We start from the raw sequence: 12,477 nt of genomic DNA on the forward strand, positions 1-12,477 counted from the left end.
AGCCAATGCAAAAATAGACCTGATCAAAAGGGATAGGGAAGGTAATTATCTTTTGTTAAAAGGGACTCTAGGCAATGAGGAAATATCATTAATCAACATGTATGCACCAAATAATATAGCACCCAAATTTCTAATGGAGAAACTAGGAGAATTGAAGGAAGAAATAGACAATAAAACCATACTAGTGGGAGACTTAAACCAACCATTATCAAATTTAGATAAATCAAATCAAAAAATAAATAAGAAAGAGGTAAAAGAAGTGAATGAAATCTTAGAAAAATTAGAATTAATAGACATATGGAGAAAAATAAATAGGGATAAAAAGGAATACACCTTCTTCTCAGCACCTCATGGCACATTCACAAAAATTGACCATACATTAGGTCACAGAAACATAGCACACAAATGCAGAAAAGCAGAAATAATGAATGCAGCCTTCTCAGATCACAAGGCAATAAAAATAATGATTAGTAATGGTACAGGGAAAACCAAATCTAAAACCAATTGGAAATTAAACAATATGATACTCCAAAACCGTTTAGTTAAAGAAGAAATCATAGAAACAATTAATAATTTCATCGAGGAAAATGACAATGGCGAAACATCCTTTCAAACCTTTTGGGATGCAGCCAAAGCGGTAATCAGAGGTAAATTCATATCCCTGAATGCTTATATTAACAAACAAGGGAGAGCAGAGATCAATCAATTGGAAATGCAAATGAAAAAACTGGAAAGCGATCAAATTAAAAACCCCCAGCAGAAAACCAAATTAGAAATCCTAAAAATTAAGGGAGAAATTAATAAAATCGAAAGTGATAGAACTATTGATTTAATAAATGAGACAAGAAGCTGGTACTTTGAAAAAACAAACAAAATAGACAAGGTACTGGTCAATCTAATTTAAAAAAGGAAGGAAGAAAAGCAAATTCACAGCATTAAAGATGAAAAGGGGGACAGCACCTCCGATGAAGATGAAATCAAGGAAATCATTAGAAATTACTTTGCCCAATTATATGGCAATAAATACACCAATTTAGGAGAAATGGATGAATATATACAAAAATACAAACTGCCTAGACTAACAGAAGAGGAAATAGAATTCCTAAATAATCCCATATCAGAAATTGAAATCCAACAAGCCATCAAAGAACTTCCTAAGAAAAAATCCCCAGGGCCTGATGGATTCACCTGTGAATTCTATCAAACATTCAGAGAACAGTTAATCCCAATACTATACAAACTATTTGACATAATAAGCAAAGAGGGAGTTCTACCAAACTCCTTTTACGACACAAACATGGTACTGATTCCAAAACCAGGCAGGTCAAAAACAGAGAAAGAAAACTATAGGCCAATCTCCCTAATGAATATAGATGCAAAAATCTTAAATAGGATACTAGCAAAAAGACTCCAGCAAGTGATCAGAAGGATCATTCACCATGATCAAGTAGGATTCATACCAGGGATGCAGGGCTGGTTCAACATTAGGAAAACCATCCACATAATTGACCACATCAACAAGCAAACCAACAAAAATCACATGATTATCTCAATAGATGCAGAAAAAGCATTTGATAAAATACAACGCCCATTCCTATTAAAAACACTAGAAAGCATAGGAATAGAAGGGTCATTCCTAAAAATAATAAACAGTATATATCTAAAACCAACAGCTAATATCATCTGCAATGGGGATAAACTAGATGCATTCCCAATAAGATCAGGAGTGAAACAAGGATGCCCATTATCACCTCTACTATTTGACATTGTACATTGTACTAGAAACACTAGCAGTAGCAATTAGAGAAGATAAAGGAATTGAAGGCATCAAAATAGGCAAGGAGGAGACCAAGTTATCACTCTTTGCGGATGACATGATGGTCTACTTAAAGAATCCTAGAGATTCAACCAAAAAGCTAATTGAAATAATCAACAACTTTAGCAAAGTTGCAGGATACAAAATAAACCCACATAAATCATCAGCTTTTCTATATATCTCCAACACAGCTCAGCAGCAAGAACTAGAAAGAGAAATCCCATTCAAAATCACCTTAGACAAAATAAAATACCTAGGAATCTATCTCCCAAGACAAACACAGGAACTATATGAACACAACTACAAAACACTCGCCACACAACTAAAACTAGACTTGAACAAATGGAAAAACATTAACTGCTCATGGATAGGACAAGCCAATATAATAAAAATGACCATCCTACCCAAACTTATTTATCTATTTAGTGCCATACCCATTGAACTACCAAAATACTTCTTCACTGATTTAGAAAAAACCATAACAAAGTTCATTTGGAAGAACAAAAGATCAAGGATATCCAGGGAAATAATGAAAAAAAAACACATATGATGGGGGCCTTGCAGTCCCTGACCTAAAACTATATTACAAAGCAGCAGTCATCAAAACAATTTGGTACTGGCTAAGAAACAGAAAGGAAGATCAGTGGAATAGACTGGGGGAAAGCGACCTCAGCAAGACAGTATACGATAAACCCAAAGATCCCAGCTTTTGGGACAAAAATCCACTATTCGATAAAAACTGCTGGGAAAATTGGAAGACAGTGTGGGAGAGACTAGGAATAGATCAACACCTCACACCCTACACCAAGATAAATTCAAAATGGGTGAGTGACTTAAACATAAAGAAGGAAACCATAAGTAAATTGGGTAAACACAGAATAGTATACATGTCAGACCTTTGGGAGGGGAAAGGCTTTAAAACCAAGCAAGACATAGAAAGAATCACAAAATGTAAAATAAATAATTTTGACTACATCAAACTAAAAAGCTTTTGTACAAACAAAACCAATGTAACTAAAATCAGAAGGGAAACAACAAATTGGGAAAAAATCTTCATAGAAACCTCTGACAAAGGTTTAATTACTCATATTTATAAAGAGCTAAATCAATTGTACAAAAAATCAAGCCATTCTCCAATTGATAAATGGGCAAGGGAAATGGATAGGCAGTTCTCAGATAAAGAAATCAAAACTATTAACAAGCACATGAAGAAGTGTTCTAAATCTCTTATAATCAGAGAGATGCAAATTAAAACAACTCTGAGGTATCACCTCACACCTAGCAGATTGGCTAACATAACAGCAAAGGAAAGTAATGAATGCTGGAGGAGATGTGGCAAAGTAGGGACATTAATTCATTGCTGGTGGAGTTGTGAACTGATCCAACCATTCTGGAGGGCAATTTAGAACTATGCCCAAAGGGCGACAAAAGAATATCTACCCTTTGACCCAGCCATAGCACTGCTGGGTCTGTACCCCAAAGAGATAATGGACACAAAGACTTGTACAAAAATATTCATAGCTGCGCTCTTTGTGGTGGCCCAAAACTGGAAAACGAGGGGATGCCCATCAATTGGGGAATGGCTGAACAAACTGTGGTATATGTTGGTGATGGAGTACTATTGTGCTAAAAGGAATAATAAAGTGGAGGAATTCCATGGAGACTGGAACAACCTCCAGGAAGTGATGCAGAGCGAGAGGAGCAGAACCAGGAGAACATTGTACACAGAGACTAATACATTGTGGTATAATCGAACGTAATGGTCTTCTCCATTAATGGCGGTGTAATGTCCCTGAACAATCTGCAGGGATCCAGGAGAAAAAAACACTATTCATAAGCAAAGGACAAACTATGGGAGTGGAAACACCGAGGAAAAGCAACTGCCTGAATACAGAGGTTGAGGGGACATGACAGAGGAGAGACTCTAAATGAACACTCTAATGCAAATATTATCAACAAAGTAATGGGTTCAAATCAAGAAAACATCTAATGCCCAGTGGACTTACGTGTCGGCTATGGGGGGTGGGGGGGAGGAAAAGAAAATGATCTATGTCTTTAACGAATAATGCTTGGAAATGATCAAATAAAATATATTAAAAATAAATAAAAATTAAAAAAAGTTTTGGTTTAAAAAAAAGTTAATAACAAAAGTAAAAGCCCTCTTTTACCACACTATCTACAGCAGCACTTTTTTTTTTTTACAGAAACAAAGAACTAGAAATAAAGTAGATAATAAAGGAGTTAATATGACAGAGTAAGGCAAGGACTAGCCTGAGCTCTCTCAAATTCCCTTCCAAACAACTTGAAAATAACACCTCAAAATTAATTCTGAAGTGGTAGAACCAACAAAAGGATGGTGGTGAAACAATTTTCTTTCCCAAGACAACTTAGAAGGTTAATGGGAAAGGTCTGTCTCACTGAGGTGAGGGTGGAGCAGAATTCAACCCAAACAAACCAGCACCAGACTTTACCCCAGCAAGCCAACAGCAAGACTCCTTGTCCTCACCCTGAGCCTGATAACTAGCAGCAAGCTCCTTGCGAGCAACCCAGTGCATGCCTTGGGAACAACTGAATCAGCAGCAGTGACTTCCAGAGCTCTCGGGACACAGACTGTAAGAGGGTCAGACAACTAGTCAAAAGCAGTTTATAGGGGATGTTTTCCTGAAAAAGGGTATACAGACTCTGTTGCATTGCCCAAACAGGCATCTGGGTCAGATGCTGTCAGACCCTAGTCACTCCAGAGGAGGAAGAACACTTAGCGCACTAGAGTGGGAAGCAATAAGGAAGCAGGTATCCTGGTCACAGATCCAGAGCAAAAAAATGTGCTTTTGGTCACTCAAGAAAAGAGAACACACTAGGAGAACAGTGACTATACTTCTTAGATCATACCATTTTTGAAAAACTGAAAACTTACAAAGTTCCTAGAATTAGCTCTGAAAATAGCAACATGAAAAACCTAAAGCTTGGAAAATGTTCCCCTCCACCCCAGGAACAGAGTCCAATTTTAACACAAATATAAAAGTCAATAAATAAGCTGGGAAAATGGGCAAAAAACAGCTGATCACAGAAAGTTAACTATGATGATAGAAGATCAAAACAAAAACTCAGAAGAGGACAACAATGTCAAAATGGTTACATGATGGGCTACAAAGAAAAATGTAAATTAGCATCAACCCCTCCCCCAAGATCTCATAAAAGCACTCAAAAACTATTTTTAAAATCAAATAAGAGAGGTAGAAGAAAAATTGGGAAAAGAAATGAGAGTAATGATGGAAAATAATGAAAAAAAGAATCAATAGGTTGGTAAAAGGATGCCCCCCAAAAAAGTGGAAAAAGATGTATAGAAATTCACTGAAGAAAAAGACTCCTGAAAAGTAGATTTAGCCAAATGAAAAAGAAGGTATAAAAGTTCACTGAAGAAAATAATTTTTGGCCTCTTCTGCCTCTTGCCCCAAAAGGTTTATGTGGCTAGAGGTAGCAGAGGTCTCACTTTGTCTGCCATTTTCAAATTTCAAAGCCCATTGACAATAATTTTGTTGTACCTGTGCATACATCCAATCCCAGGCCTCTTGGACAAAAACAAAACTGGACTATTAGTTATATTTTGGGAGTGTGCCAGAATTGGCAAATAAGAGTCCCTATGTAGCAGTGTGCTATAGAGTAATGGCTTTCAGCATCTTGTTTGTCTGGGAGCTGTAAAATGCCAGAATTTAATTTCTATCAGATTTCTATAGATAAAAGACTTTGCTACAGAAAACAAAGGGAAGAGTGATTGTTGATCCTTTCAGTTGTATACCTTGACTGAAAGACTCCTAGTTGCTGTTCTCAATTATATGTGTTAATAGACCAAGGTTATTCTTTATAAACAACTAAGATGCATCTGTTAATACCAAAATAGATTGAAATCTGCATAATGATTGATCTTATTTATAGTCCTACCACCACAATGAAATGACATTCTATTGATCTATAGGAGGTATTTGTATTGCATACAGTAGAAAGCAAACTTGGTAAATGATTGCTCAAGTTGCTTTCTATATGATTCAAGGCTTTGTGTCCTTATATGAGAACATTTTTATAACCAACATTTTTTCATTCGAGAAAAATGGTTGAACATTATGCAAGGGTTCATAAAAATTACATTTATATCTAATAATGCATTAAACATGTTTTCCCTGAATAAATCAATTTGTACTGTTTTACCTATGCTTACTATATTTATATATATATATATTTTTTAAACCCTTACCTTCCATCTTGGAGTCAATACTGTATATTGGCAATGGGGGTCAAGTGACTTGCCCAGGGCCGCACAGCTGGGAAGTATCTGAGGCCAGATTTGAACCTAGGATCTCCCATCTCTAGGCCTGGTTCTCAATCCACTGAGCTACCCAGCTGCCCCCTGCTTACTATATTTTCCAACTTCATGAAGTCAGTCCATGCAGTACATATTAACAGAAACTGTTGAGTTTTTGTAAGAAATAGGCAGTTTTCTCCAGCCATACCACTGCTGTTATGATAAAAGGGAAAATACATGTACAAAAATATTCATAGCTGTGCTTTTTATAGTGGAAAAAATTGGAAAATGAGGGGGTGTCCATCAATTGGGGAATGGCTGAACAAATGGTGGTATATGTTGGCGATGGAATACTATTGTGCTAAAAGGAATAATAAAGTGGAGGAATTCCATGTGAACTGGAACGGCCTCCAGGAATTGATGCAGAGTGAGAGGAGCAGAACCAGGAGAACGTTTTATACAGAGATGGATACACTGTGGTACAACTGAATGTGATAGACTTTTCTACTTAGCAGCAGTGCAGTAACCCAGGACAATTCTGAGGGACTTTCGAGAAAGAAAGTTATCTACAGTCACAGGAAGAACTGTGGGAGTAGAAATGCAGAAGAAAAATATATAATTGATCACACAGTTTGACAGGGATATGATTGGGGATGCTGACTTTAAATGATCACTCTAATGCAAATAGCAATAATATGAAAATAGGTTTTGAACAATGATACATGTAAAATCCAGTGGAATTGTTAGTTGAGAACAGAATCATGTAACCATAGAAAAATATTCTTTTTTTTTAAAATATATTTTATTTGATCATTTCCAAGCATTATTCGTTAAAGACATAGATCATTTTCTTTTCCATTGATGCCTTCAATTCCTTTATCTTCTCTAATTGCTACTGCTAGTGTTTCTAGTACAATGTACAATGTCAAATAGTAGAGGTGATAATGGGCATCCTTGTTTCACTCCTGATCTTATTGGGAATGCATCTAGTTTATCCCCATTGCAGATGATATTAGCTGTTGGTTTTAGATATATACTGTTTATTATTTTTAGGAATGACCCTTCTATTCCTATGCTTTCTAGTGTTTTTAATAGGAATGGGCGTTGTATTTTATCAAATGCTTTTTCTGCATCTATTGAGATAATCATGTGGTTCTTGCTAGTTTGCTTGTTGATGTGGTCAATTATGTGGATGGTTTTCCTAATGTTGAACCAGCCCTGCATCCCTGGTATGAATCCTACTTGATCATGGTGAATGATCCTTCTGATCACTTGCTGGAGTCTTTTTGCTAGTATCCTATTTAAGATTTTTGCATCTATATTCATTAGGGAGATTGGCCTATAGTTTTCTTTCTCTGTTTTTGACCTGCCTGGTTTTGGAATCAGTACCATGTTTGTGTCGTAAAAGGAGTTTGGTAGAACTCCCTCTTTGCTTATTATGTCAAATAGTTTGTATAGTATTGGGATTAACTGTTCTCTGAATGTTTGATAGAATTCACAGGTGAATCCATCAGGCCCTGGGGATTTTTTCTTAGGAAGTTCTTTGATGGCTTGTTGGATTTCAATTTCTGATATGGAATTATTTAGGAATTCTATTTCCTCTTCTGTTAGTCTAGGCAGTTTGTATTTTTGTATATATTCATCCATTTCTCCTAAATTGGTGTATTTATTGCCATATAATTGGGCAAAGTAATTTCTAATGATTTCCTTGATTTCATCTTCATCGGAGGTGCTGTCCCCCTTTTCATCTTTAATGCTGTGAATTTGCTTTTCTTCCTTCCTTTTTTAAATTAGATTGACCAGTACCTTGTCTATTTTGTTTGTTTTTTCAAAGTACCAGCTTCTTGTCTCATTTATTAAATCAATAGTTCTATCACTTTCGATTTTATTAATTTCTCCCTTAATTTTTAGGATTTCTAATTTGGTTTTCTGCTGGGGGTTTTTAATTTGATCGCTTTCCAGTTTTTTCATTTGCATTTCCAATTGATTGATCTCTGCTCTCCCTTGTTTGTTAATATAAGCATTCAGGGATATGAATTTACCTCTGATTACCGCTTTGGCTGCATCCCAAAAGGTTTGAAAGGATGTTTCGCCATTGTCATTTTCCTCGATGAAATTATTAATTGTTTCTATGATTTCTTCTTTAACTAAACGGTTTTGGAGTATCATATTGTTTAATTTCCAATTGGTTTTAGATTTGGTTTTCCCTGTACCATTACTAATCATTATTTTTATTGCCTTGTGATCTGAGAAGGCTGCATTCATTATTTCTGCTTTTCTGCATTTGTGTGCTATGTTTCTGTGACCTAATGTATGGTCAATTTTTGTGAATGTGCCATGAGGTGCTGAGAAGAAGGTGTATTCCTTTTTATCCCTATTTATTTTTCTCCATATGTCTATTAATTCTAATTTTTCTAAGATTTCATTCACTTCTTTTACCTCTTTCTTATTTATTTTTTGATTTGATTTATCTAAATTTGATAATGGTTGGTTTAAGTCTCCCACTAGTATGGTTTTATTGTCTATTTCTTCCTTCAATTCTCCTAGTTTCTCCATTAGAAATTTGGGTGCTATATTATTTGGTGCATACATGTTGATTAATGATATTTCCTCATTGTCTAGAGTCCCTTTTAACAAAAGATAATTACCTTCCCTATCCCTTTTGATCAGGTCTATTTTTGCATTGGCTTTATCAGATATCATGATTACCACTCCTGCCTTCTTTTTATCAGTTGAGGCCCAGAAAGTCTTACTCCATCCTTTAATTCTGACCTTGTGGGTGTCAACCCGCCTCATGTGTGTTTCTTGAAGACAACATATGGTAGGGTTTTGGATTCTAATCCATTCTGCTATTCGTCTATGTTTTATGGGTGAGTTCATCCCATTCACGTTCAAAGTTATGATTGTCATTTGTGGACTCCCTGGCATTTTGATAGCCTTCCCTAATTCTAACCTTTTCTTCTTCAGCTCTACCTTTTAGTCCAGTGATTTACTTTGAAACAGTCCCCCTTGTCCCCTCCTTTGATGTTTCCCTTTTTCGTCCCTCCCTTTTTGTTCCCTCCCCTCCCCCCCTCTCTTTCCCTCCCTTTTTGTTCTCCCTCTCCCCCTCCCCCCCTTGGTTTTCCCTTCTCCCTACCCTTGTTGGATAAGATAGAATTCAAGATCCCAATGGATCTGGATGTTTTTCCCTCTCAGAGTTGATTTCCCTGAGATTAAGGTTTAAGTAAATCCCCCCCCCCCTTCCTCTCCTTCTTATAGGAGTTTTCTTCCCCTCCCCTTCCCATGTGAATCTTTGTGTGAGAACCATTATTCTATTTGGTCTTTCTTTACCCCCTATTTATACATTACATTTTCCCCACATGTTAGTATACATAGGTTGATATAAATGTAGTCCTTATAGAAAAGAGTTTGAGTAAAAGAAGAAGATAACATTTTTCACCTTTCCTTAATATTTACCTTTTCAGGTATTCCTTGCTCTTTGATTTTCGGTATCAAACTTTCCACAGAGCTCTGGTCTTTTCTTTGCAAAAAGTTGGAAGTCTTCTATTTTGTTGAATGCCCATACTTTCCCTTGGAAGTATATAGTCAGTTTTGCTGGGTAGTTGATTCTTGGTTGGAGACCCAGCTCTCTTGCCTTTCTGAAGATCATGTTCCATGCCTTATGATCATTCAGAGTAGAACTTGCAAGGTCTTGTGTGACCCTGATTGGCATTCCTTTATATCTAAATTGTCTTTTTCTGGCTTCCTGTAGGATTTTTTCTTTTGTTTGATAGCTTTGGAATTTGGCAATTACATTCCTGGGAGTTGTCTTTTGGGGGTTTAGTGTAGAAGGTGTTCTGTGAGCTCTGTCAGTGGCTGTATTGCCCCCTTGTTCTAGAATCTCTGGGCAATTTTCTTTGATTATATCTTGTATCACCATATCGAGTTTGGTGTTTATTTCTGGCTTTTCTGGGAGTCCAATTATTCTTAAATTATCTCTTCTCCCTCTATTTTCCAGATCTATCACCTTGTCAGTGAGATATTTTATCTTCTCTTCTAATTTCTTGGTGTTTTGGCTTTGCTTTATTAGTTCTTGCTTTAAAGCCTGGTTTTCTTTTACAGTTTGGTCAAACTGGTTTTGTAGATGTGTGAATTTCTTTTGCATTATTTCCCACTTTTCCTCCCAGAAGGCTTCCATCTTTTTGGTCATTTCTGATTCAAATTCTTCATGGGTTTGTGGAGAGTTTCCATTTCCTTTGGAAGATTTTGGAGCATTTTCTTGTATATCTTCTTCTATCTGCTCTGTATTTTGTATTTTGGCTCCATAGAATGTGTCCAAAGTCGCCCCTTTCTTCTTATTTTTCTTGGTATTTTGGGGCTTCTGTGCTTCTGTGGAGTTTGCCATCTCTGAATGGGGAGGATTAGCTTTTCTTATCTCTGTCTGGTGTTCAGAGGCTTTAGTACTGGGCAGATTGTTGGTTCTATGAGCTTTCCCTGGGTTAAACTGAATATGCCTCACTGGAACTGGAGTGGAAGGGTTGGACCACGAGGCCACACTCCCCCCCCCCTCCCGCTCTCTGGGCTGGGTTGCTTTCCGGAAGTTGCCTTCAGAATAGCTGGCCGTGAGGCTGTTTCGTCGGCCTGCGGGGGGATGGGCTTCGGCTTCCCAGAGCTCCGAGGGCAGGGACTTTCACTGAGACTTGGATAGCAGGATCCAGCCCATGAGGCTGTCTTGCCGGCCCTGAGGGTTGCTGTTGTTTCAGACAAGGCTGCTCTCTGCGGGGGGAGCTCCGAGGGCAGTGACTTTCACTGGGACTCGTATAGAAGGCCCTGAGGGTTGTTGTTCCGAGGACCCTGCTCTCTGAGCCGTGCGGGGCTGCGGCTTCCGGGAGCTTTGGACTCTGCGCTCCTACCCCTTAGGTCCGAGTGATCTCGGGTTCTGGCTTTTGAGGGGGGCTGTACCTTTTGATCCGGGTCCAGGTCCAGGAGGAGGGTTCCCAGGGTCTGTGCTGTTGATCGTTTTGAATTTCGGCGCCTTAGGAGCTTATAGTTTGAGATCGGTCGGGAAGGGTTTTCCGGAGATCTGAACTTTAGCTTTCTCTAAGCCGCCATCTTGACTGGAACTCCTCTGTTATTAACTTTTTTAAAGCAAGTGCCTAGCAGTAGAATCTCTGGGGCAGAGGATATTTTAGTCATTTTCTTAGCATTGTACCAATGGTTAGACTGATTGTCAGGTCCACTCACATTATATTAGTAGTGGTGTATCTTTCCACAACTCCACTAATATAAATCCACTATTCCTCTCCTTTTGTTATTTGCCCACTCAGAATTGTTTTGATACGTATCACTAATAGAGTAATAGAGAAATCTTGATATGGCTGTTTTGTTGTTGTGTAATTGTTTTTCAGTTGTGACTTTGTGATCCTATTTGGAGTTTTCTTGGCAGGCATTGAATGATTTGCCATTTCCTCCTCCAGCTCATTTTACAGATGAGTAAACTGAGGCAAACAATGTTAAGTGACTTTCCAGTGTGACACAGCCAGAACTTCTGAGTCTGGACTCTTCTTGAGTCTGGGTCTGGCACACTAATCATTGTGCCATCTAGTTGCCCTTATATGGTTACAATTCTTTTTTTGAGAACTATTTATTCATATCCTCTGACCAATGACATTTTATATGTGTGTGTCAATTTCCTATGTTTTAGATATCAGATTCTGCATGATAATTTCCTTTTTTATTAGGATTAAACTTTTGGTTGGGAAGATTTTGATTGATGACCTTTCTTTGGATTGGCTAAGGATTTTTAGGGCCTTAGATAAAGGAAAGAAAAAACTAAGAATTCTTTAGGATACTCCTCACTAGTTTAGTTGCAAAACAATGGAAGTAAGAGATATTTGCCAAATTTTTGTTATATTATGAATAGTACTTTATGTGGCAAATTATTTTATATTAAATATCACATCTAAATTAAATTTCTAACTCTAAAATTTACATTTAAAATTTAATTCCAAGTTCTAATTATATCATTTTCAAATTATCAAGCATTTTTTCTCTTGCCCCATCCCTCAATACAATTAAATTCTTACTGTATGTTTGTTATAGAAATATGAATTCGTTTTGAATGTTACCAAGGTAAGTTAATGATTACCTCCTTATACTCCATCATAGTATAGAGGTGACACTAAATTCTAGAAGAATTAGTGGAGCATAATCTTGGGAGCATTTGACCCCATTGAAAAGGATTTGAGGATAGTACTAGCCACAAATACTCTCTGCTTTCAGAGAATCAGTCTCAAGTACAAAGAAGTTTATTACTAGTAGACTAGTTACTTGGTGATGGCTACATATAAAACATAGAACAAATAGAAATGGCCTCCAGTCCTTT

The sequence above is a fragment of the Monodelphis domestica genome, chromosome 3, assembly GCF_027887165.1.
Source record: "Monodelphis domestica isolate mMonDom1 chromosome 3, mMonDom1.pri, whole genome shotgun sequence".
Lineage (NCBI taxonomy): Eukaryota > Metazoa > Chordata > Mammalia > Didelphimorphia > Didelphidae > Monodelphis > Monodelphis domestica.